This window comes from Vipera ursinii, assembly GCF_947247035.1.
Source record: "Vipera ursinii genome assembly, chromosome: 9".
Classification (NCBI taxonomy): domain Eukaryota; kingdom Metazoa; phylum Chordata; class Lepidosauria; order Squamata; family Viperidae; genus Vipera; species Vipera ursinii.
In genome coordinates, this window is record NC_139523.1 from 16609234 (window position 1) to 16636266 (window position 27033).

The window sequence follows — 27033 nt, forward strand, 5'->3', positions numbered from 1 at the left end:
TGTATCAAAGCTTGCATTTCCCCCTCTGCTCTCAATCCCTTTTGCCCTGGTTTCCAATATGCAGGGAAGTGACTAGGTTTCCTTGGCATCAGTTTGGGCAGAAAGTGGAATTTTCAAAATTGGAAGAATGAGTCTCCATGGAAACAGAATTTTAAGTACACCCTGAACAGGAATTTATGAGAGAAAAGGCTCACCTGCTCACTCAGATATCCATCAGGAATAAGGGGCATCGCAATTGGCCAACAGCAAAGTGGGAGTTCAGGTTGAATGCTAAGCAGCTCATACCCCAGTTTTGTTCTTTGAAAGCAAAGGAAAGAGAAAGAGAAGAAAGAAAGAAAGAAAGAAAGAAAGAAAGAAAGAAAGAAAGGAAGGAAGGAAGGAAGGAAGGAAGGAAGGAAGGAAGGAAGGAAGGAAGGGAGAGAGAGAGAAAGAAAGAAAGAAAGAAAGAAAGAAAGAAAGAAAGAAAGAAAGAAAGAAAGAAAGAAAGAAGGAAGGAAGGAAGGAAGGAAGGAAGGAAGGAAGGAAGGAAGGAAGGAAGAAAGAAAGAAAGAAAGAAAGAAAGAAAGAAAGAAAGAAAGAAAGAAAGAAAGAAAGAAAGAAAGAAAGAAAGAAAGAAGATACACAGTAATAAGCATCTCTCTGCAAAAGTTGACAAGGAGACATGTTGGATTACTTAAGGAGGGCTATGTTAACGATTGGAAATTATTCTTGCTGCTTTAATGAGATACTTTTAACCAGGGTTTAAATGTACCAAGTGCAGCCTAAACAATCTAAACATATTATGGAAGTAAGAAAGAGAATGGGATAGAGATCCTTCAGATTCAAGCCCCACCAAAAGGGGAATTAAACAAAATTGCACTTTGCCCCACCTTTTATTTAATCTTTATATCAACTCCCTAATTTGGTCTTTAGGGGGGGGGGAAAGGAAATTCATCCCCTAATGCTAGCAAAAAAAAAAAAACCACAACCCCTTAATATTTATTTTGTTTGAAGTGGCTAATGCATTCATCCTCTCCCCAGCACTAGTTGGTCTTCAATGAAGTTTATAAGCCTTAGATTATGGGTGTCGAACACGCCATGTCATGCGATGTGTCGCGACGTATTATGACTTTTTTTGCATTGCTGGAGCTGGGGTGGGCACAGCCTCCGTATGATGCAACCGGCCTGCAGGCCAGCAGTTTGACACCCTTGCCTTAGATACTTGTTGTAGAGAAGAAAAAGTAGAAATTAATTATAGTAAGAGAAAAGTAGAGATCCAATTTGGGGTAGGAAAAGGCACTAGGCTAGAAACCAGGACACTGTGAGGTCAGTCTGTGAGTTTCTAGACCCGCTTAGGCACAAAGCTATCTGAGTACCTTGGGCCAGTCACTCTTTCCCAGCCCCAGGAAAGAGGCAATGGCAAGCCACTTCTCAAATCTTGCCAAGAAAGCTACAGGGACTTGAATATCCGGATGTGAGGGAGGAGAGAAATGGTTGTATTCACAAAACGATGCATTAAAGTCCCCCATTAGGGGAAAATCAATGGCAATCAGGTTAAGCAAATGAAGCATTTTTAAATTTTTAGAAATTGTTTCAATCTCTAATATCTGGAAGCACCAAGAAAAAGATTTCATTTTGCATAAAAAAAACCCCTTCCTATGTAATCATTAATTTGCCAACCAGCATGGAAATTACTCTGTCCCTGCTGCAATTATGTTTTCCAGGGCCAATGTGCTAAGCTTAATACTTTATGATGCACCAGTTTTTTATCTATGAAGATGCAAAAAAAAATGGAGGTACGGTACTTCAAACTAGGATTTTAAGAGTTGTGCTTGGTGTCCTTCCCTGGATTTCAAATAAAAGCTTGAACATGGAGCTATATTACCTATCTATAGAGGCTCATATGAGGATTTGAGGATTGAGATTACCAATTAAAATTAATTCTGGGGGACAGAACTCTTTCCAAGTCAATCCTTATTGACAAGTTTGTCTCCTCTTGGGAAAAAACCCATAGCTTCAGATTTGATTAATTGTGGATTGTTAGTACAACCTCTATTGGTTTAAGGAAGTATCTCTGAAATGATGACCCAACAAGTCATGGATCATCAAGTCTTTGACAATACTAGGTTGACAGGGTTTTACAAGAGATTAAGGAATGGATTCTAGATCTGAGTTTGGAAGACACAAGCAAACTTTCTTATCCCTGTAACACTAATTGTTGGATTAGGGCTTTATGCATTCCTAAGTATTTATACAATATTCTCTCCAAGCCTTGTAGAAGAGCTTTTTTATAGGTAGTTCTCAACTTACGACCACAATTCAGCTCAACATTTCTGTTGCTAAGCGAGACAGTTGTTAAGTACATTTAGCCCCATTTTACAACCTTTCTTCCCACCATTAATTGAATCACTGCAGTTAAGTTAGTAACACAGTTGTTAAGTGAATCTGGCTTCCCCATTGACCTTGCTTGTCAGAAGGTCACAAAAGGGGATCACATGACCTGGGGACACTGTAACTCATCATAAATATGTGTCAGTTGCCAAGTGTTTGAATTCTGATCACGTGACCACGGGGTGTGTGTGGGGGTGTTGCAATGGTTGGGTGGGAAAACGGTTATACGTCACTTTTTTCAGTGCTGTTTTAACTTTGAACAGTCGCTAAACAAATGGTTGTAAGATGAGAACTACTTGTACTCTCCCTATCAAGGGTTCTAAAATGGAGGGATAGCAACTTTGCCTCCCAGGACTGGGGTCAGGTGTTAGATCAACTTTCCAGTTTCTGCTGAGCTGTCCACTTTACCAAATGTGATGCTCTATCTTGATTTCACCCTTCTTGTAAATCATTCCAAATGTATTGTGGAAAAGAATGCTTTCCATCATCTGGCATATCTGTAGAAATCTCAAAAAAAACCATAGCAAAATAACTTTTCAGTTATAATTGTTGAAAGGAAACTCTGGGATATAATTAAGTTCTGATTGATTGTTCCATGTCAGGAGGCAATTAGCTAGGTTCTTCCATTTTAATATTTTAGCTTACTACATTTTGCTTTTTGACTGTGACCATAATCAAAATTTGATGCTTGTTTGCTACTCGCTCCAAATACTTTTTTTTTTTACACATATTCAATGGAGATTTCTTGTCAGCGGAGAAGAGGTTTCTTTCTCAACCAAAATGGAATCTGCAGCCTCCCCAAAGATTATCTTGCAAACGTTTCAGGATCTCACATGAATATATGATAACTTTATCTGAGGACAAGATCTTCATTGTTCTTGAACAAGACTTGTGAGAGCAACAACATCTTGTAAGAACTTTTGATCTTACAAGATTTCTGGCTAAATTTGGGTGTTTTGAGTCATTGCATGCTAGTTCTAGCAATATTTGGGAGGTGTTTGGGCTATCAACCCCTGTGTCATATGTAATTTGTAATCAGATTAATGCCACTTTTGCCTCTCCTGGTAACACATTACCTCTTTTCCTTCTACTGTAGGGAACAAACGGCTATCACAAACACAACTAGGCAACTAAGATGGTGAAGAAACAAGAACCCATGTGTCTTAATAGCACAGGGGTCTTCAAACCTGGCCCTTTTATGACTTGTGGACTTCAACTCCCAGAATTCCTCAGCCAGCTTGCCTGGCTGAGGAATTCTGGGAGTTGGTCCACAAGTCATAAAAGGGCCATGTTTGAAGACCCTTGTAATAGCATCTCTGTGGATACCCAGCTGATACCAAAGAAACAGGATTGATTACATGAAAAAAACTCTCCTAGTGTTTGGGATGTATGTATGTAGCTCAAAAATGGCTTAGCTTTAACAGTTTCAGTTTCTAAAACATAATCGCTCCTTAGAAAAGAGCAGGGTGGATCTCTGAATGGCTTTTTCAAAACTGGGAAAATATTATGCTTTGTATAAAGAGAGCGGGGGGAAAAATTGAGAATGAGACCTCAAGCTCTGTTTTGGATTAACAGACCAATAATGTAATTACATTTTCGATGTTGGTTTTTTTAAATTGTCTTTAAACAGCTCCATCTGATTTGTTCTATAAGGCTGGGAGGATTATTTTTAGATTACTGTTTGGACTTTAATTATAATTCTACAGAGATCTCTTCAGTTGCGTTTTGTATTTTTAAGTCAAGAGACGTGACCTGCTATGAAAAAGTTTTTCTTTATAAGTAGAAGAGAAAAGTTGGAAATTTTATGCACAGAGGGAAGCGTATCTTAAGAAATCACAGATATGACTTTTGAGAACCACAAAATGACACTCCAATTTCCCCTTTCCAGTCGTTTCCAACTCTAGGGGGCGATGCTCATTTCCGTTTCTTACCCGAGGGAGCCAATGTTGTCTGAGGACACTTCCATGATCATGACTTATGCCAAGGCACAGGGAACGCTGTTACCTTCCCACTGAGGTGGTACCTATTGCTCTACTTGCATTTGCATGCTTTCAAACTGCTAGTGGGCAGGAGCTGGGGCAAGTAATGGGAGCTCACCCCATCATGCAATGCTCAGGTCTCAAATCTGGGCTGTCAGCTTTCCAACGGACAAGTTTGGCATCTTTAACAGCTGAGCCATCTTGTATATTGCAGATAGGGTAGCCTTAATCCCAGTCCCCCAAGAAGGGTGGATGGAATAGTGGCTCTTGCAGAAAATCTATGGCCAACTCTTTGGCTAGAACATACATAACGTAGATAGTCATGGTGTCCTGCTGCTGCTGTGCCATCTAGGAAGCCTGGAGGACAACCTGTTCTTCCAAAACTGCTGCTCATCCTCAAGCATCCCATCCTTGCCTCTTTCCTCCTTCCTCCCCCAACTCCACCATCCAGCTAGCAATTATCATATTCCTTTGTTCAGAGACACACTTCTGCCTCTCGACTGAAGCAGCCGAGGCAAGCTCCATATTAGGCCCAGTCAAGTTCTCTGTCTGGGTTTGTTTTGTGCCTGGTGAAAAGAACACCAAAGCCATTTGCATAAAAATGTGCTTCAAAGAGATAATATGACTACATGGAGGGGGAGAGCGGGGGGGGGGAAGAGGAGAAGAAGGATGACGGGCTAGGGAGACGGTTTCCATTATGCTCATTAATCAAAAGCGAAATAGCAGGTGCCTCCTCTGGCAATCCCACTCTTTGACTTGCTGGCTTCTCCAACAGCAGACATGCTAGAAAGAAGGTGTTCCCACATCCTGCAAAACCATGGTTGGCTCACCTGGGTTTCCTCGAAAAAGGACCCTCATGGTTAGATTTGCATAATAAACTAAGCTGTTATTTTTATTATTATTTTATTCAATTTAGATGTCACCCCAGGTCCACCTGACTCTGGGCAGCTTCCAGGACACAACCAAGCAACCAAGTAACAAATATACAAAATCATATAATAATACAGGTAGTCCTCATTTAGTTACAACAGCACTGAAAAAAGTGAGTTATGACCGTTTTTCACATGCCCCTTGCTCACATGAGCAAAATTCAGGCACTTGGCAACTGGCATGTATTTTGCTTCCGACAAGCAAAATCAAAGGGAAAAGCCAAATTTTCTTAACGATCACTTGCTTCACTTAACTATGGCAAAAAAAGTTGTAAAATGGGACAAAACTCATTGAACAACTACTTTGCTTAGCAACAGAAATTTGGGGATCAGTTGTGGTCATAAGTCAAGGACCTCCTGTAACCAAATGTCAGAACCAGGCAAGTTTATCATATTGCTTCCAACACAACATAGTGCTGTGAGAAATCAACAATTCTTGATTAACGAACAATGGCTGAACAAAATTTGGCTTAGTGTATTGTGTGAACAAGGCCAATAAGAGCGATCCTGAAAGAACCAGCAGCTTAAAAATGGGAGAGTAGCCAAATGGAAATGTTTTGGGTTGAGAAAGAATGAGATAGTTTGAGCCAGGCAGCCTTATCACTCTGAAATAAAATAAAATAAATCATAATTAAAACCTTTTTTAGTTTCCTACTTGCCGAAACAACTCATTGCAAGAGGCCAGCCTAGGGCCCTTCTCAGCTGGCATAAACAAAGCAAAACACCCGTTTCTGAGCTGGTTTTGGAACAGTGTTTCTAGCTGGAGTGCTAGCTGGAGAAAGTGCTAGCTGGAGAATTCTGGGAGTTAGCGCATACAGTTTAAAATTACCAGGGTTGAGAAACACTGTTCTAGAACAAAGAGATCTTGGAACCTGAATCTGGCTGCAAAAGATACAAACCCTGGACTTCAGACTTTCTGACTGCAGAAAAAAAAATCTTGGTGTAAGTTCAACAGGACTTACTATTTGTCTTGTTACTCATACCACGTACTTTGAAAGCCTATTCCCAACCTGATGCTCTTTAGAAGGAGTGAAATTGTGACAGGTTTCATTTCTACTACCGTGACGGCTGGGGTTTCCAGGACTTAAAACATGACACAACTGAGGGCACCAGACAAGGAAGAGTCGGTCACTAAGCAAGTCCTAAATTCAAGAGGAAACTGCATCTAGGATTCTCACCGACAGTCTAGGTACATCCTTGATACAACTAAATCCCAAATCTGACAGTTGCTAATCAGGACATTGTTCAGACAAAATGGAACTAAAGGGAAATTTCTCCTTGAATATCAGCCTGATGTAAATCATGAGATCACAGCGTTGTTGGAAGTGGTTTTGTCCTAAAAGGTGTACCTTGTCTTTTTAAGATAAGTGTGTCTCCTAATAATTCAGCACTCCTTGTAGTGCTAAAACCTGAACAAACCAAAAAAAAAGGGGGGGGGACAACCAGCGCAGAGTTTTAAATGATGGAATTTACCACTTATTCACCTATTGATGCCCTGCCAAGTCAGATGACTGTAAAAGAAGGCTGTGAAAGCTGCCAGAGTACAGGTGGAAGGTGCCTTTCCAGTATGAATAGGAAGCCATTGTACATAAATGTCATCTTTAAGCAGAAATGTCATCTTTTGCTCCCTATGCCAGAACAAAACAACAAGGCAATATGAATATGGACTGAAAACAGGAAAGGCAGCATACTTTGGATAATTGATGAGGCATGACAGTGGCCAAAAAAAAAGTCTAGTATCGAAAGTAATCAGCACCGTTCTGGGGGTGCGTGCAGCAGTGGGATTCACTCAGGGGTGTCAAACTCAATTTCATTGAGGGCCGCATCAGCATTGTGGTTGCCCTCAGGGGGCTGGATGGGTGTGGCCAGGGTGGGCGTGGCGTACTGGGTGGGCATGGCTAGAGTGTGTATGGCCTACTGGGTGGGCGTGGCCAGCTCTACATCGTTCGCATCAAGGGTGCCTATGGGGGGCCTGGGTAGGAGTGGGACAGATCTGAGGGTCTCTGGCAAAAGGAGGGTCTCTGGGCCAGGGCCAAGGCAGTGGGGGCCGTTCCCTCACTGTTTGCAGGATGGCTTCGCAGGCCACATGAAACCGCGGGCCGGATCTGGCCCCTGGGCCTTGTGTTTGACATATCTGAAATAGGTGAACAACCGGTTCTCTGTGTGGATGCCACTTCCGGAAGTCCATTCTGGGCCTGGGCAACAAAAAAAATAGCTGCCGAAGTGGTGCAAACTGGCTGAATCCCACCACTGGATACATGTAAAAAAAACTCAAGATGGGTGTGCATTCAGATGAGATGGGCCTTTGATCGTATTGCCATGACCTCCATCTTGAGGCTTTTGACCAGAGTGGGCTACTATCACAACTTTACACCTGTGGACTTCAACTGCCAGGTTTCTTGAGCCATTCAGGAATTATCTTACCCAGCTTCACATGACCACAATTTGGCTGCTTGCGTTCTGCCATGTATTTAAAATGGTTGCAACATCCAAGAGTCACGCAATTGCCGTTTGCAATCTTCCCAATCGTCTTCCCGCATGCAAAGTCAATGGGAAAAGATGGATTCATGTAAAGATTGCACAATTCACGAAACAATTACAATTATTTGCTTAGCAACTATGGCAAAAGCATGGAACACGTTGCCATTCTGTATACAGAGTAATGGCAATAAAGGTTACCTTATCAAAAAGGTTGTAAAATTGGACCTGACTGACTTAACAACCGCCTTACTTAACAACAGAAATTCTGGTCTCAGCTGTGGCTGTAAGTTGAGAACTACCCACATCAAAAAAGAAAGCAGATTTCTAAATTCCAAAGGCGGCGCCACCACGGCTCCTGGTTAGAAGGCAGTATTGCAGGCTACTTCTGCTGATTGCCAGCTGCCAGCGATCCTGACCAGCTCAAGGTGGACTCAGCCTTCCAACCTTCCGAGGTTGGTAAAATGAGGACCCAGAGTATTGGTGGCAACAGGCTGACTCTGTAAACCAGTTAGAGAGCCTTGTAAAGCACTGTGAAGCGGTATATGAGTCTCCGTGCTATTGCTATATTGTTTGATTGGTCACCTAGAGGAAATTCTTACTCCCCCTAGGGCAGGGGTAGGCAACCTTGGCTCTTTTATGACTCATGGAGTTCAACTCCCAGAATTCCTGAGCCACTTGGCTCAGGAATTCTGGGAATTTATTTATTTATTTTTTATTTTAATTTCATTTATATCCCGCCCTTCTCTGAAGACTCAGGGCGGCTTACAAGCTTAGCAGTAGCCTTCATTCTATGTATATGCCTGCTTATTAGGGCTTCACACACACACCCAAGCGGCATTATTACAAAGTCAGCTTAATTGCCCCCAACAATCTGGGTCCTCATTTTACCTACCTCGGAAGGATGGAAGGCTGAGTCAACCTTGAGCCTGGTGGGACTCGAACCTGCACTAATTGAAGTCCATGAGTCATAAAAGAGCCAAGGCTGCCTACTCCTGCCCTAGGTGATCAGAAGTAGCAGCGATGGGCACCTGGCCTTCTGATCACATCAAACAATGGAGCACACGCCTGCCTCTCTGCTCAGAACTCACCTGCATGTTCACAAGCTTCCAGAAAAATAAAAGGAATTTGAACTGCAGTCAGGCAATAAAATGCCATCTGTCTCCTTGCTGAGAGTCTCATGTTCAACAGATGCCTTTCCTTAAAGGACGGACTCAGCCAGCACATGACAAGCAAACTGAGAAGTGATCCTAATGGCTTCGTTGCTGTCGTCAAAAGTATGTGGGGGGGGGGAAGAGAGAAAGGGGAAAGTGGGGGGAGAGGATTGACTCTTTATTCCGAAACATTTTTCTTACCAGAAGAGCTCATTCAAGTGTTGTAGTTTTGGTTAGCAACACGGGTGGTCTTTGACTTAAGACCACAACTGAGCCCAAACTTTCTGTTCCTAAGCGAGACTTTTGTTAAGTGAATTTTGGCCCGTTTTACGACCTTTCTTGCCCAAAATACGACCTTTCAGTGATTCTTATTTAAATGAATCGCTGCAGTTGATAAGTTAGTAACCAGGTCGTTAAGTGAATGTGGCTTCCCCTTTGACTCTCTGCTTGTCAAAAAGTCACCAAAAAAACAGGTCACCTTGGAACACTGCAACCGTCATAAACATGAACCTGTTGCCCAGCACCTCAGTTTTAATCGCAGGATCGTGGGAGATGCTGCAAAGGTCGTACCTGTGAAAAACGGCCATCGGCTACCTTTTTTTTTACTGCCATTGTAAGTGTTTCATATACATTCTAATTATACTGAATTCTTTGCCGTTGTTACTCAGTTGCTGGGTTTTTCAGGCAGCTGAAGACCAATATTAAATACAGTATAACATTGCTATTTTTTCATAAAATAGGGTTGTGAAGGATTTCCTAGGGTGAAAGTTTAAAATTTTCCTATTCCATATCTACCCCTCTCCCAAATTCCTGCCTTTGTTTGAGAGGCCCATTTTAAAAGAGGGTCACTGAAAACTTTCAAGGCTCATTTGCATATCTGAAGGAATCAGATATTTTGAATGGACTTAAAGCAAGCTGGGTTTACCGGTTGAGCTCCGGACGGCGGCGGCCGACCTTCGCTCCTTCCGACGGGATCTAAAGACCTACTTGTTTGAACAAGCCGGCCTGGCCTGATGGGTTTGGGTTTTATTATTGCTTTTAATGTATTTTAACTTATTGTTCAAAGCCATTGGGCACTTTGTTTAATCTTCTCTTAATTTTTGTATCTTTGTATTTTAGTATTTATTGCCCTGTTCACCGCCCTGAGTCCTTCGGGAGAAGGGCGGTATACAAATAAAATTATTATTATTATTATTATTATTATTATTATTATTATTATTATTATTATTATTATTATTATTATTATTATTATTATTATTATTATTATTATTATCTTTGAAGGTTCACCAAAGGAACTTTTGTAAGTCGAGGTCTACCTGCACAATTTTCCGGATGCAACTTGCTACTTCCCCATCAGAATGGCAGGCAAAGGACAGCAGAAGAGAGGAAGGGCCTTTGGAGAAAGACTTTGCCCTGGGTTGTGTAATCTGACTTTTTTTTTTTTATTACTTGGGAATTCTTGGGCCCCGCCTCCCCTCACTGGTGTTGCCTCCATCAAAACAACAATGCTGGAAAACAAAAGGGAATGATTGCCCAAAGGAGCACACCTCCTCTTGAAAACAAGGATTTCATTCCAACTCCTTCAAATGTCACTTAGGGGAAAGGGAATTGCTCTGAGGTTGTTTTGGCATTTATGGGGAGTTGGTGCAGGAAGGTAATCTGCAAACAGAGCCTGCTCAGAATGCATATTCTTCTTCTTCTTTTTTAAAGGGAGGGAGGGAGGGAGGAGGAGGGAGGGAGGGAAGGGGTCCTTTTGTTCTGCTTTTGAATCCCAAATTGGATTACTGTAGCATATTTGTAGCTGATAACAAGCTGAGAATTTAAAAGAGCCATTATTTTGCATTTCCCTGGCCTGCCAGGTAGTTAAGTTCAAATGAAATGGTTTCCACTTTCCTTGTTAGCCAAAAGGTTGACACACCCCACCCTAATTGCAAAAGAATAGTTTTCCCACAAATTCTGAATGATGGGGGGAAAAAATCACAAGGAAACAAAGCTACCTGTGGACTTGTTGGACACGTCCAAAATCTGCTCTGCAGTTTCTCAGATGCAGTATTTTTTCCCCAACCCCCTAAAAAACTTTCCCCATCTCTTATTCTCCAATGGCTTTCAATTTCCTTTGGAGGGTTTTGAAATTTGTTTATTGTTGGAGGTGGCAGGGAATGCTACCGTTGGCATTATGATCCAGAATTACAACACCTCTTTGTTCTGCAGCTTCCCTTGTTGCCCACACTTTGCAATCTGAAAATCCTCCAATTCCATTCCCTGGAATGGAATAGAATAGAATAGAATAGAATAGAATAGAATAGAATAGAATAGAATAGAATAGAATAGAATAGAATAGAATAGAATAGAATAGAATAGAATGGAATGGAATGGAATGGAATGGAATGGAATGGAATGGAATGGAATGGAATGGAATAGAATAGAATAGAATAGAATAGAATAGAATAGAATAGAATAGAATAGAATAGAATAGAATAGAATAGAATAGAATAGAATAGAATAGAATGGAATGGAATGGAATGGAATGGAATGGAATGGAATGGAATGGAATGGAATGGAACGGAACGGAACGGAACGGAACAGAATGGAACAGAATGGAACAGAATAGAAAATAGACTAGACTAGACTAGACTAGACTGGACTGGACTGGACTGGACTGGAATGGAACGGAACGGAATGGAATGGAACGGAACGGAATGGAATGGAATGGAACAGAATAGAAAATAGACTAGACTAGACTAGACTGGAACGGAATGGAATGGAACGGAACAGAACGGAACAGAACAGAACAGAACAGAACACAACAGAACAGAATAGAATAGAGCTGGAAGAGATCTTGGACGTCTTCTAGTCCAGCCCCCCACTTAAGCAGGAGAACCTAAGATTTTCTCCAAAATTATTGGCTCCCTTGGACAAAATTGCAGGAAGAAAGCCGTGGTAGTCTATGGTAGCAAAAGAACAACACAAATAGAAATGTGGTGTGCACTTTTGATAAAAGCTGTTAGAAAAGGTCCTAACAGATTCCTGTTTTTTTATAAAAAAATAAATAAATTCTGAAATTAAAAACCTTCTATCAGACTGAATGAGAAGTGGAAGGGAATATGTAGCACCATCTGACACCAAATTAAAGCAGGTTGCAGTGCTAACAGCCACTGAATTAAAATTATTTCAATACCGTGATTTGAGTCCTCTAGATTGTTTTGTTTCTCAGCAACAGTGTCCCCTAAGTTTAGAATGACATAAAGGAGTCAAGAAAAGGGTTAAAGATTTGTCTTCCTAAATTCTTTGGTGCAATCATTGACAGTTTCTGAGAAAATTAGGGAAAGTGTGAGATTGACGTGGCAAATTCCAAAGGTTTACTGCACACAAAAAAGGCACATTTTTCCTGAGCGAATGTGTGCAATAACACTTTTTCCTAGTGTTATATTTATCTGAATAAGCTTTGACAGAACAATTGCCCCAGTTCCTACTCTATAATGCTGCTGACCCTTCAGAAAGAGGGAGATATGGGGTAAACTAGGGCCTGAGTAATAAAGTAACAGAATAACAGAATTGGAAGGGAACCTGGAGGTCTTCTAGTCTAACCCCCTGCTCATGCAGAAGACCCTATACCATTTCAGAAAAATGGTGGTCCAATCTCTTCTTTAAAATTTCCAGTGTTGGAGCATCCATAACTTCTGGAGGCAGGTTATTCCACTGATAATTGTTCGAATTGCCTGGAAATTTCTCCTTAGTTCTGGGTTGGTTCTGTCTTTGATTAATTTCCATCCATTGTTTCTTGGCTTGCCTTCAGGTGCTTTGGAGAATAGCTGGGCTCCCTCTTCTTTGTGGCAGCCCCTTAGATATTGTGATGGTAGCCTTTTTAGGATAACCTAACTAGGCTAACCATTATCCCAGGGAAAACATAAGGACATGCCACCCAAACAGTCCTTCCAACATTGCATAGAGGTGTGACTTGCTCCCCTCCAGGCTAAAAGCAACCAACCAGATGTCTTCACACTTGCTGGTGGAGATCAGTTCCCAGGAAAGTTGTTACATTCCATGCTGAAGCCTTGCTTCAAAAGTGTTGCAATTTGTTTTTCAAAACAAGATCAAGGGGTTCTGATTTTATCTTCCATCACATCAGGTACTTACAAAGTTGCCAAAGATCTGCAATCTGCAAAGATGGCCTGCTGAGCATCTAAACATGCTGAGGACACTCTTACAAAAATGGCAATTACATATAGGTGGGACTGGTCGCTAAGCATCCATGTCCTAGAAACCAAAGCAATCATCTTATTTTCTAGGATGTCTTACAGTCTTATGATAAGGTGGAGGCAAGGATATGAAATGAAGGAGTATGTAGATACAAAGGAGAATGGAATGGAACCAGAGACCCAAAGTATCAGGCTAGACAGAGGCAGACTGTGGGTTCAAGTCCTGCCTTAGCCATGAAAGCTGGCTGGATGGCTTTGGTACAGTCACACTCTCTCAGCCCAACTCACATGGTTGATGTTGAGGGCAAAATAGGAGGGGGGAGGTATGTTGGATAGGTTGGCTGCCTTGAGTTATTTGTTAAAATATTAAAAGTGATGTTAGAAGAAATGGGGGGGGGTGTTTTTCTCCCTACAGTGAGATACAGTTGAACAGATTAGAACACCAGGATTAATTCCAGACCAAATTTAAGCAGTAAGCAGCAACCCAATAAAGGAACTACCAAGTACACTCCTACCAACGCTGCCAGGTTAAGCCATTTGTATGTAAACAGAGGAGACACGGTGGCTCAGTGGGTTAGGACGCTGAGCTTGTCGATCAGATGGTTGGCAGTTTGGTGGGTCGAATCCCGAGTGCCGTGTAGCAGAGTTAGCGCCTGTTACTCGTCCCAGCTTCTGCCAACCTAGCAGTTCGAAAGCATGTAAAAATGCAAGTAGAAAAATAGGGACCACTATGGTGGGAAGGTAACAGCGTTCCATGTGCCTTTGCCGTCTAGTCATGCTGGCCACATGACCACGGAGACGTCCTCGGACAAGCGCTGGCTCTTTGGCTTTGAAACGGAGATGAGCACCGGCCCCTAGAGTCAGAAACGACTAGCACGCATGTGCGGGGGAACCTTTACCTTTACCTTTATGTAAACAGAGAGCAAGCAGACTCCTTTCTAGCACTGATGATGTTGCCTAGTTGGGTAGTGAAATGTTTGCAACAAAGCAACCAAGCTCAGAGAGCACCGAGACTCCCAGGGAGGATGAAATATCCAACAAGGAGGGACAGGAGATTGTCAAGATAGCCTTTTGTGTAGCAGTGTTTGGTGGGAGACCTCATGTTTCCCCCTCCCCCCCCCAACCTGGGACAACTCCTTCCCCATAACAAGGAATGGGCCGGATCATCCAAACATGGGGAGCCCCTCCTGTCTCTTGCCCACATCCTGTCATTTGCAAGGCAAACAAAGAGATCCTATTCTCTCTTCCTTTCTCTGTTTTCTTTCTCCCGGCTTTCTGCCACTTGCCTTCATCTGAATGACAAAGGCTTCCAATTACAGGAGGGGGTAGAATCCAAGGGGCATCCTTATGCCATCCTTTGAGAGGGTTGGCAGATTAAGACAGACAAAGCCCAAGAGGTGAACAGAGAGAAAAAGAGAAATAGGGAGAGAGAAATAGGGGAGGAAGCCCCATGAGGAAGGGACTGACTTCCAGATTTCAGGCAGGAAAGACTTGGCATGGATTGGAATCCGTGTGTGTGTGTGTGTGTGTGTGGGTGGGTGGGTGGGTGGGTGCGCGCGCATGCGTGTGTGTGTGTGTGTGTGCGTGTGCGTGTGTGTGGGTGTGGGTGTGGGTGTGTAGGGTCGTATTTTTTAATGAAATCATCTAGAAAATTCACCTCCCCTTACCCCTCCTTCATTTGCTCCCCCCCATCACCTCTGTTGTATAGCTGAAGGGTCATAAATAATTCAGCCTTGCTCAAATATTTATGGAAATCAATTTAGTCCCTCTTCTTTCTTCTCTCCTGGAAACAACACCGGTCCTCCCTGACACCTTACACCTTCTCAGCTACAGAAGCTGCCACCGAAAAGACAAACATTTGTCCCACTTCTCCCAGGCAAAAGGTGCCTTGCTCCTCACCAGATGTTTGCTTGCACATTTTCAGACAGAGCAGATGATTGCAGGATCCTTGCCCTCCCCCCACCCCCAAGATCTCAAGGTTATCACATACGCACAATTGCCCCCATCCACAAGCTCTTCTACTGTGAAAAAAGATTTAAACAAAACCTGGCATTTCTTAGAAAAACAAGAAAGGCCAGCTTCAAAGAAGATGTTAATGCCTTGTCCAAACAAATAGAGCATATGGTGGCTTAATGGGATAATAACCCCTGATGGATGTGCTCATTCATATGGATAGTTACATATATAGATCACATTGAGACCCACCTGAATCCTCAAGGTTGTGTATAATATCCAAAAAACCTCAGCCAGGAAAGCCTCTCCAAACGTGGTAAGTGACTTTAGATTTTTAGAATGCCAAAAGGAAGAAACATTTAAATGCATAAGGCGCAATCGTCTGGCCTAGGGTGTTTAATTAAAGGGATTAAATGTCACTAAAATGGGATTCCCTTTAATGCAGTTTTGTTTGGGTCTTGGCCCACATTTTTGTCCTAAGCTCACTTCTTTTTAATGTTGATCAGAAACTTCCTCCTTGCTACTCTTTTAAGGATTTTTTACACTAGCCATGCACTGGGCAACTCTTTAAGCAGAGGTGAAGAGTCCACACCAGTGTTTGTGAAACCTGGCAATTACAAGCTGTGTGGACTTCAGTTCTCAGAATTCCACAGCCAGTATGGCCATGGATGAGAATTCTCAGAGTTGAAGTCCACATACCCGGAACTTACCAAGGTAGGGAAAAATTGATTCAGACAAACATCTTGCTGCCATCTAATAGGTATGTAGACTCTTCCAGTCAATATTTGCAAGCCCTAGTGATGATACTCTTGAGTGAAGCTCAACTTGAACTTAGACATCTATATGCTGACATTATCTCCATGATTGTATTGAAATTATTTGCCCTTGCCTTCTTTCCAATGTCCAGCAACATCCCCCTGGTGTAATTTACTGCTGCTGGCATTCCCAGACAGTCTCCTATCTGAATTCTACCTAAGATAAGCCCTCCTTAATTTCTTCTGGCTAGACATGGCCTTGTAATGACACCTTCCAACAAGGCAGCCTTTAATAGATTGTCAATTGTCGAAACAGATGTCCACATGGTGCGGTTGGAAGAGCTAGGTGGCTGATCTAAAACAAGCAAAACCTCAATCCTGGCCACCATCCTGACTTTTTAACCATATCCTCCAGACATCTGATGGCCACTGTACCCAGTGGTGGTATTCAGCCAGTTCGCACCATTTCGGCAAAACCGGTAGCTAATTTTTTGCTGTCCAGGCCCAGAATGGACTTCCAGAAGTGGCATCTACACAGAGAACCAGTTGTTCCCATATTTGAATTCCACCACTGACTGTACCCACAGCTTTTTTGTTAGGAAGTGGCCTTCTGTCCAGGAGCTAACAATGGTTGAGAGCTTTCAAGGTTCATTAGTACTTAAAAAAATATTGAAATGTAGGCAATCCTCAATTAATGACTACAATTGGAAATTTCACCTTGCTAAGCAAGGTGATGTTTAAGCGAGTCACACGATTTTATGACTTTTTTTTGCCACAGTGGTTAAGTGAATCATCAAAATTGTTAAGTGAATTACATGGTTGTTAAGTAAATCCAGCTTTCCCCCCCCCCCCATTGACTTTCTTGTGGGAGCTGGCTGGAAAGGTTGCAAATGGTGATCACATGACCTGGGTTGCCAAGCAGCCACGTTTTAATCATGTGACCATGGGGCTGTTGCAACAGTGTGTGGGAACCAGTCATAAGTCACTGTTTTCAGTGCCGTTTTGACTTTGAATAGTTGCTAAATGAATGGCTGTAAATTGAGGATTACTGTAGCCCACTCTTCAAATAGTGAGAACCAGCTCTAGTTCAAGAACTGCTATCCAAATTAGGCTGCAGTTGAATCTTCCGTGGTATCTTTTCAATACACAACACTGTTTTTCTTTTTTGCAAAGTGTGGCAGGCGTGTGCCTTCCTACACCCACACCTTTGGATCAACAATGATTACAAAACCTTTATAAGTGGCAAGCTCCCTTCCATTGTTTCCAAATAAATGTTTCCAAATACAGCATGCCTTGTCTTGGTAAACCTTTGCATTGTTTGTTAAACTGGCCCTGTTTGTGAATCTTCTCTTCCTTCTTACTGCTTCTGAACTTTATGTTTTGCATTTTGGGATTCTCTTCCAGTTCTATAATTTCATGAGCTGTCTTGAGTACAACTAGAGCAGTACTTTTTTAAAGACTTTTCCTCTCAGGACCCCTCCCCACTTTTAAAAATTATGCAGGGCCCTCAAAGAGCTTTTGTTGGCATGGGCTATATTAATATTTACCATACTGAAAACCAGAATTGAAGCATTCCCAGAATTAACCAGTGGAACAACCTGCCTCCAGAGGTGGTGAATGCTCCAACACTGGAGGTTTTTAAGAAGAGACTGGACAGCCACTTGTCTGAAATGGTATAAGGTTTCCTGCCTGAGCAGGGGGTTGGACTAGATGACCTCCAAGGTCCCTTCCAACATTATTATTATTATTATTATTATTATTATTATTATTATTATTATTATTATTATTATTATTATTAATTAATTAATTGAATTGTGTAAAAAAGAACATTGGACCCTTTTCCCTGTTAACATAAAGTATTTTTCATGAAAGAACCCGTTATTTTTTTAGCAAACAAGGAATAACAAGAAGAGTGACATTGTTTTAAATTTTTGTAAAATATAACAGTTGCAAAATGTGCAACAGTCATTAAGTGTGAAAAGCGATGATAAATGATTTTTTTCAGTGCTGTCACTAAAGGAATAGTTGTAAGTCAACTACGTGTATTACTTTCTTCCCCAAAAACTTCCTTCTCCTTGCCTCTTTACATATTGGACCACTTCCCTAAATATGCCCAGGGCTCATTAATGATGAAATGTGTTTATTTAAAACAACTGCATAATCAGGTTCTAGCAAGACCAAGCATGAAACATTCATGGGCTGGGAATTTGCAGACACACATTGATTCTTTTTAAAATGTGCATTTCGCAGTGTGGGGAAACAGAGCTGTGGGTGAGCACATTACTTGGGTTATTAATTCCCATAAGGAGCCAAGCTCAGAAACAGTAAGTGCAGGGTACAAAATTGTGGATTTAGGAGTATGAGAAAATCACTCTTTTAACAGATGCAATCCATAATTTGCACAACCTTTAATTTCTTGGTAAAATAATAAAAAGGAGGTGTGTTGCACTTTCAAGACTATGAGCTTTGTATAAATGGATATTTAATTCAGAAGTAAATCCCAAAGTATTCAATGCAATGGTTTGTGTGGTAACTTTTTAACTGAAATGTGAAGATTTCTGTTCAGATGTTTGATGCAAAGACAGCTTAATGAAATAAAATCAGCAAGTTGACATGCTTCTAAACTGATTTGGATGCTCAGGAAGCCTTTAGATATCAATTCAGAAGAGTGCCACAGATCCATACTGAATGTTCAATCTCTCTCTGGTCTTCGACAAAGGGGGGGGGGAAATGGGGGGGAAATTCAGGCACAGTACAATGCATACTGTCTACAAGTGTGCAATTTGGCCACAAAGTTATTTTTTTTAGCACTGTCATAACTTTGAATGGTCACTGCACAAGGCAGCTGGTAAGCAAGATTTACCAGTAGTGCAAACTATACAATGATACCAGGTTGCATTTAACTTGAACCAAATTCAGTTATTGTGAGGCTAGCGCATGTGCGGTTGAGGTTAGTGACCTGCCATTAGGGTTCTAGATCAGGGGTGTCAATGGCAAAACCATCCCAATACGTTGCACGACGTCACGTGACGTCGCGAGTTTGACACTTCTGTTCTAGATGCTGCACCATGCCTGTACTTGTTTATCTTTGCTTGAGCATGTACTGCTACCTACCATATGTTAATCTGTTTTAATCAATTTGAGTAGAGCCCTTTACAAAATGGACCAGAGGACGATTCCTTCAAATAATAACAAAAGTGCAAAAAAAATAAATAAATGAGAGGTGTATTATTACAGAATTCATTGCCTATTTCTGTCAAGCTGGAACCAAGGTTACATAAAGTTGTATAAACAGAGGCATAGAATCAATGTGCCCCATCACTGAAGACTTTTAAGAAGAGGCTAGACAACCACCTGTCTGAGATGGTATAGGTTCTCCTACATGAGCAGGGGCTGGACTAGAAGACCTCCAAGGTCCCTTCCAGCTCTATTCTATTCTACTCTACTCTACTCTACTCTACTCTACTCTACTCTACTCTACTCTACTCTACTATCCCATTCCATTCCATTCCATTCTACTTAGAATTTCAAAAAGTGAAAATTTCAGTAATGCAACCCCTTCATGGGACTCATTATCTCCTCTAAACCAGACCTGGCTTTATATATATTTAAAAATTTACTGCTGAAAATTAGTTGGGCAACCAAATTTTGGCTGCAAAATGGGCCACAGGTAGTGCTCAACTTATGGAGTCCAATATTTCCATTGCTAAGTAAAACAGTTGTTAGGTGACTTGTGCCCCATTTTGTGAACATTTTTGCCCCCGTGGTTAGGGAACCCATTGCCGTTATTAAGTAAATCATGGGGTCCTTAAGAGAAACCAGCTTCCCTCATCGACTTTGCTGGTTGGAAATCAACTGGGAAGGTCACAAACGGTGATCACAAGATTGCAGGACAGTGCAACGGTCAGAAATAAATGCCAGTTGCCAGGTATTGATCCCGTGGTGCTGCAGTGGTCGTAAGTGTGAAAAACAGTCATAAGTCACTTTTTTCAGTGCCATCGTAATTCTGAATGGTCACTAACCAAATGGTTATAAGTCAAGGACTACATTTATATGATTGGGCTATGGCAGGGGTGTCAAACTCAATTTCATTGACGGCCGCATCAGCATTGAGGTTGCCCTCAGGGGGCCGGGTGGGTGTGGCCTACTGGGTGGGCGTGGCTAGAGTGTGTATGGCCTACTGGGTGGGCGTGGCCAGCTCTACATCGTTTGCATCAAGGGTGCCTATGGGGGCCTGGGCAGGAGTGGGGCAGATCTGAGGGTCTCTGGCGGAAGGAGGGTCTCTGGGCCAGGGCCAAGGCAGTGGGGGCCGTTCCCTCACTGTTTCCAGGATGGCTTCGCGGGCCGCATGAAACCACTTGGCGGGCCGGATCCGGCCCCCGGGCCTTGTGTTTGACATGTCTGGGCTATGGGCTACATCAGAGGTCCCCAACCTTTTGGGCACTACCAGGGACCGGTTCCGTGGAGAGAGGTTTTTCCGTAGACCGGAGGGGGTGTGGTTTTGTGTGCTGCCTGCATTTGGTGGATGGGGCTTTGCTTGTTTGTGTAGACTGGTTGCTGGCATGCCATGGTCCGGTACTGGTCTGCTCACCGGGGGTTGCGGACCCCTGGGCTATATGATGGACTTTGTGACTGCACTTCACAATCTATAGCTCCCTGAAAGTTTAATTGCAGGCAGGGCTCCACGTGGGGAACAAGCTGGTTCAGAGGACCCAGAGATTCTTCTTCAATTGTCTGTGGGTAGTTTCTTTCTATTCAGCCAGGCCTGTGTTGATTATTTACATGGGTTTCAATCACCACCGTATCTGACCATCTGCTCTGTTAAAGGGACTCTGTTTGCACAGAAGGAAATTAAGGGAAGCCTTGTCAACAGCCAGCTTTGGGGTGTGATGCTTTCAAGTCCCGTCCCACCCTATCAGGGGGCCTTTCTTGCTGATTGCTACTATATCTCTTCTTCAGCCCCATTTAAAAAAAAACTCTTGCTGAGAAAGGCACAATTTTGTAAAAATTCCTACTGTACCTGCCAAATGTTAACCTACCCAACTGAGGTGCTTTGTGTTATAATCAGCAAGGATTTAACAAATGAGCATTGCCTAATGATCTGGCTGTCTGCCAAAAGAAAAGAGAGGTAGCTTCTGAGACTTTGGGTTAGAAATCACCTTTCCCAATCAAGCTTTCCTGCCTTGAATTCCAGGTATTGGTTGAATTTTTACAAGTACGATGTCCAACAACCTCTTGAGGCCAACCTCATCCCCCTCATCCTTCTCACCTTCTTGCCCCTCTCGCCATACGATGAAGCAATATTCTGGGTCACTGAACATGCTCGGTTCTCACTGGATTATTTGAGGAAAGGTCCTCTCTTAAGCTGAGTTATGAAGTGTACCTTTAACTTTTCATCTTCCACAGACCCTGGACTTCACCCAAACCACCAACAACTATCCCATTTGTGGTTGGATCTACATGACAGACTGGGTCACCTTTCAACTTAGTGCGTGTTCTGCAAATCCAGCCCATGATTACTTTGTGATTTAAGGTGACAAGCAAAGCCAGAAAATTGTTGATTAATCAGGAGCATGTGTGTTATGCAAATGCAGAATGGTGCCTTCAGGATTGCCGTCGAAATTAAAAATGAGAAAAAAAGAGGATTAGAGAAGACCCAGGTTTGCAGCTAGCTATTGTGGGCCCTCTATGTTAGACAAGAAAACAGACACTGTGTGGTTTCCAGGCTTGGCATTTTATTTGCTACGGGACAAATAGAAACTTAGACGTCTACCGGAATTTTTCTCTGCCCCATCTTATACCAAAGAGAATCAAAGTGGATTTTATTTTGAGTTTCCTTCTCATCCCTCTTACATTCCCAGGACAGAGTTGTCATTTTTCTTCCCTTAGTGGCTTATCCATTCCATTTTCAAGGTCATTTCCACATTCTTTTATGGTTATCACATGGGGATTGACTGATATTTGGAAACAATTGCTATTCTTAAAAGAGGCTTCCATCTCTCCAGGTATAAAGATTCAGAAAGACTACCTTGATGGAGTTATGCAGGAACAATGCCTTTATCGACTGGTCTTTCCTCCTTTGTGAAATAAACACAGGGCCACTCCACCTCCCAACACACCAGTATCATGGGATTAATAGAGCCAATTTCTTAGCAGTCATTTAATCAACCCTACTCAGAAGAGATAACATAATAACAGAGTTGGAAGGGACCTTGGAGGTCTTCTAGTACAACCCCCTGCTCAAGCAGAAGACCCTATGCTGTTTCAGACAAATGGTGGTCCATCGTCTTCTTGAAAACCTCCAGAGCTGGAGCACCCACAACTTCTGAAGCCAAGCCATTTCTCTGATGAATTGTTCTAACTGTCAGGAAGTTTCTCCTTAGTTCTAGGTTGCTTCTCTCCTTGATTATTTTCCATCCATTGTTTCTTGTCCGGCCTTCAAGTGCTTTGGAGAATAGGTCGACCTCCTCTTCTTTGAGGCAGATTAATCTGTCTCAACATTAAACTTAACATTAAGAAAACCAAGATCATGGCATCCGGCCCTCTCAATTCCTGGCAAATAGATGGGGAAGAAATGGAGGTAGTGACAGATTTTATTTTCCTGGGCTCCAAGATCACTGCAGATGGGGACTGTAGCCAAGAAATTAAAAGACGCTTGCTCCTCGGGAGGAAAGCCATGGTAAATCTAGACAGCACACTAAAAAGCAGAGACACCCTGCCAACAAAAGTGCATATAGTCAAGGCTATGGTCTTCCCAGTTGCAATGTATGGCAGTGAAAGCTGGACCATAAGAAAGGCTGAGCACCAAAGAATTGAGGCCTTTGAACTATGGTGCTGGAGAAGACTCCTGCGAGTCCCTTGGACTGCAAGGCGATCAAACCGGTCAGTCCTAGAGGAGATCAACCCTGACTGCTCTTTAGAAGGCCAGATCCTGAAGTGGAAACTCAAATACTTTGGCCACCTTATGAGAAGGAAAGACTCACTGGAGAAGAGCCTAATGCTGGGAAAGGTTGAGGGCAATAGAAGAAGGGAACGACAGAGAATGAGGTGGCTGGATGGAGTCACTGAAGCAGTAGGCGTGAGTTTAAAGGGACTCCAGAAGATGGTAGAGGACAGGAAGGCCTGGAGGAACGTTGTCCATGGGGTCGCGATGGGTCAGACATGACTTCTCAGCTAACAACAACAACAATCTGTCCAGAGCCACGTTTCTCAAATGGTGATTTCCATCTTCACCTGAAAGACTACAGAACCATCCCTTTCTCTGAAGGGGAAGTGGCCACCGCCAACTGGGAGGTTCCTTTCCCAGGGATGGAACCATTTGCCTCTAACTGCACTCCCCAGTGTGACTTTCCACCACCGCCTTTGCTCAACACCCCCACCCCCACCCACCCCAGGAATACAGACTGCCAAACTCCCTGCAATCTGACACGTTTACAGAGCAGCAGAGGCTGAACTCAACCTTTGGACCTAAAAAAAAAAGGCAAGAATCAGCAAGTCCTATTGGACTAGCATTTCTGCTGCAGGATCTTCTCATTTTCATCTGTACTGAAGGTGTTTGGACTTAGGCCAAAAAAGCTGACATGCATGGAAGAACTCCAGGGCCTTCTGAACTGCCTCCCTGAAATGTTCACCTGTGGATCTGCTTGTAGAATGTATACCTGTGGATAGAAAGCCAGCCCATTAGGGAGGAGACTCGTTTAGCCTTCACCCTGTCGAGCTACTTTTTTAAAAAAAATGTGCCTGGATTTTCCTGATTTGTTTTTGCACATAGTGTATCGTGTTCTAATATTCAAATTCAGCCTAGACAAGGTAGAGGTTTATGGTCCCTGTTAATGCACACGCCCAGCCTGGGAACCTGTGAGCCTACAGAAATTGTGCACTACAACTCCCAAGAGGCCTCATCAGCAGCTCCAAGACTGAACAATGCCAGGAGATTCTTGAGCAGAGACCTGGAGGACTACAGATTTCCCAACCTGTATTTACTAAGCTTTTGATTTTTTTTTCTTTAAAGTTGTGCTGACAAGCCATTTTGCCACTTTAATGCAAACTTTGCATGTATTCTGTATTTTATATAAAGAGTTACATAGCTTTGACAATGATTAGGCACAGGTTAAGTGCCGATGGAATGGGCTAAAAACCATGCAGAGGTGGATGGTTCTGCCTATTTCAGGTCAATTCTGATCATTTCTGGTATTTGTGCATTCTCTTCACAGTAATCTGCAAATTATTTTTAGTCTTTAAGATAGTGACTTGTCTAAGTACAGCTGTTAACTATGTCACTTCCCTCCAAATGCTTTATCTGTGCATGTAAATTCTCTTGACTGTCATACTTAAATTAGGACTATTCTCTTTGTAAGCATGCAATTATTTATTTTAATAGGAAATAATTGAATCCACATCTTTAGCCAAAACATTTCTAAAGGATTTTCTTCAATCAATAAAAGAAGACAGACATTGCCTATAAGCTTACTTTCTGAAATACATATCCCAAAAGGAAAAAATATGGTGAGGGAAAAGGAAAAATGTCATATAACAAACAATGAAAATCCTGTGCTTCTTCTCTTCACACTGCTTTCTGCTGCAGTCTTACAATTTATTTCCACATCCAGATAAGAGTCAAAGAGTAAAATTTACACAGGCCCAAAATTTAAGAGAGAACTTTTACAAAATGTTTTACAGGTGGCATTTAGATCCTAAAAAATTAGCAAGTATGTATCCGAACTGCCAGCCCAAATGTTGGAGGTGTGGTTGTGAGGATGCAACGTATTTTCATATATGGTGGACTTGTAAAAAGGTTAAAGCTTTTTGGATTAAAATTTGGTGGAATATGCAAAAGATATTCAAGAAAAGGATAAAGTTTTCTCCGCAATTGTTTTTATTGGATATTATCACAGATACTACCGTTGTAGATATTAAATTGATGTTGAATTTAATTACGGCAGCGAGACTTTTAGTAGCGCAATATTGGAAGAAGGAAGAACTGCCGACTATAGAAGAATGGACTTTAAAAGTTTCCAACTTGGCGGAGATGGCAAAGATTTCAGCGTATTTGAAAGATCAATCGCAACAGAGATATACCGTGGAGTGGAAGATATGGATAGATTATATTCAAAACAAATATGGGACTAAAAAATTTCACTTAGCATTTGAATAAGTAGTGGATTTATATGATGTATAATCAGCTTGTAGTTATTTTATTAAGAGTTAAAGTGCGATAGAATTTAATATTTTATTGTTGTTTGCATATTTTAGATTATGTTTGTTTGTATTTTTATACCCTGTATTTAGCTCTGGGAAGTCGGGGAGGGGGGAGGGCAGGGGAAGGGAGAGTTGGGGAGGTTTGGGGAGAGGGGAGGGGTAGGGGAGGGGTTTTGTATTCAAAAATGTACTGTAAAATTTTTCAATAAAAAAAAAGAGTCAAAGAGTAAAATCAGATTTAATTTCTGATCCAACATGAGACCAAGCTTTTGATGCAAGAACTATGTTCAAACTCCGTTTCCAAGAACATCTCCCCAATGTTCATGTAACACAAGAAAACTCACCCAAGACAGTATTCCCAGTAGTTTTCCAGGAGAATGGTTTATCTACCGTTTGCTTCAGACGTTTTGGGCCTGAGCCAAAGCTTCAAATTTGGACTCTCTGCAAAATAAAGGACAAGTGTAGCAATATCCAAACAAGGTCAAAATTACTGTATGCTTAAACACTAATAGGCAACCTGTTCATTTTTACAGGCCATGTTGCTCAATGTTTCTGGCATGATTTAAAGGCCACTTCCTTGTGGAGCAGAGACTTGGTGAAAGGTGGAAGACTAACGTGGACAAAAAAAACCATCAGACCATCCCTGATTTCATGGATAAACATCTGCAACTGACCTTCTCAGCTAATTCAATCCAGCTATTTTAGTGACTTTCTTAGCGAGCTTGATGAAGTTATTTTTTAAAAAAATAACAAACCAGCAGAAGCAAAAGCTGATTCAGAACCAGCATCAGAAAGTCAGGCTTTTGCAGTCCCTCAAAAGTTCCGGGAAATTTTGCTTCAGTTTTTTGTTGGTTGTAAAGAGTCAGAAAAATGATTGTGATAGAAATTTGCAGGAACTGTTGATGAAGTAAAAGTCCTGAAACAATTTTAAGTCCTAAATATCCAGATAACATTTGGAAGCAATGCAGGAAGGTGCCTCCCTAATTCTCTCACATTTGTTAAGGGAATCACTGCTTTAATCGCACACTTTAACGAACACCACAGAAATGGAATTGTATAAAATAAGCCAATCAGTACGGTAAGACTTGACAATGAGATTGCAGGCCATAATTGTCACCCACTAAACTAATTGTCAGCTTGGTTGAATAGATATTTCTAAATACAGGTGTAAAACACATTTATTCCAAAAGCTTCTAAAATGACATGGAATGTCTTTTTGCTTTGAAGTAGAAATGAAAATCCTCTCTCAGGAATTACCCTTTAAGCCAGTTTGGTGTATTGGTGAAGGTGCTGGCCTGGAAACCAGAAGACTGGGAGTTCTAGTTCCACCTTAGGTATGAAAACTGGCTGGGTGACTTTGGGCCAATCATCAAGAGACTGGGAATTCCAGTCCCGCCTTAGGCATGAAAGACAGCTGGGTTATGGCATTCCATGTTGCCCTACATGGACATTCCATGGTGTGCAGAAAGACCAGGTTGGAAAGTTAACTGGATGAGTCCCTTAGTGGCTCCTTGTCCTGATTGTTATTTATTACCTCTAGAATCTTAGGTAGCATCTGTGTTGATGAACAACTATGGGAGATGATGATAGCTCTCCAGCTCATCTTGGTGAGTCTCCTCGATCCCACCCTTTGGCTGGACTCTTGGGACACAAGCTGGACCAGGAAGCAACTCTTGGTGGACGTGCCTAGATAAGCACACTACTGAAGACCAGGAGATGAGCAAACAAGCACATTCCTCTTTTGGGGGCATACAGCCTTCTCCTGTTATTTTGTAAACAAGGAAAGACAATTAGCTGGAGGCCCCATTGGAGCTGGGGAATGTTAAGCATTTGAAAGGTTGCCTCTTTGATGAGATTGGAAGACAATGGTTGCCCTCCCCTTGGCTTCTCTTCTGCTGGACCAACCCAGAGAGCCTCATACAGAGGAGATGAACTGTGTAAAGTTTCAAAACTAACACCACCCCCTCCCCGCCTGCAGTCAAAAAGGGTGTCAGTTACCTTTGCTAATGTCAGCAAAC

The 27033-nt window shown here is 42.1% G+C and overlaps 1 long non-coding RNA gene across 1 annotated transcript; it reads right to left on the reverse strand.

The window, feature by feature from the left end:
* Positions 1-27033, reverse strand: LOC310644421. The gene is made up of 3 exons (XR_014493297.1): positions 27014-27033; positions 25360-25456; positions 1-297 (listed from the first exon to the last, which is right to left on the reverse strand). It is a non-coding gene; the product is annotated as an uncharacterized lncRNA (long non-coding RNA).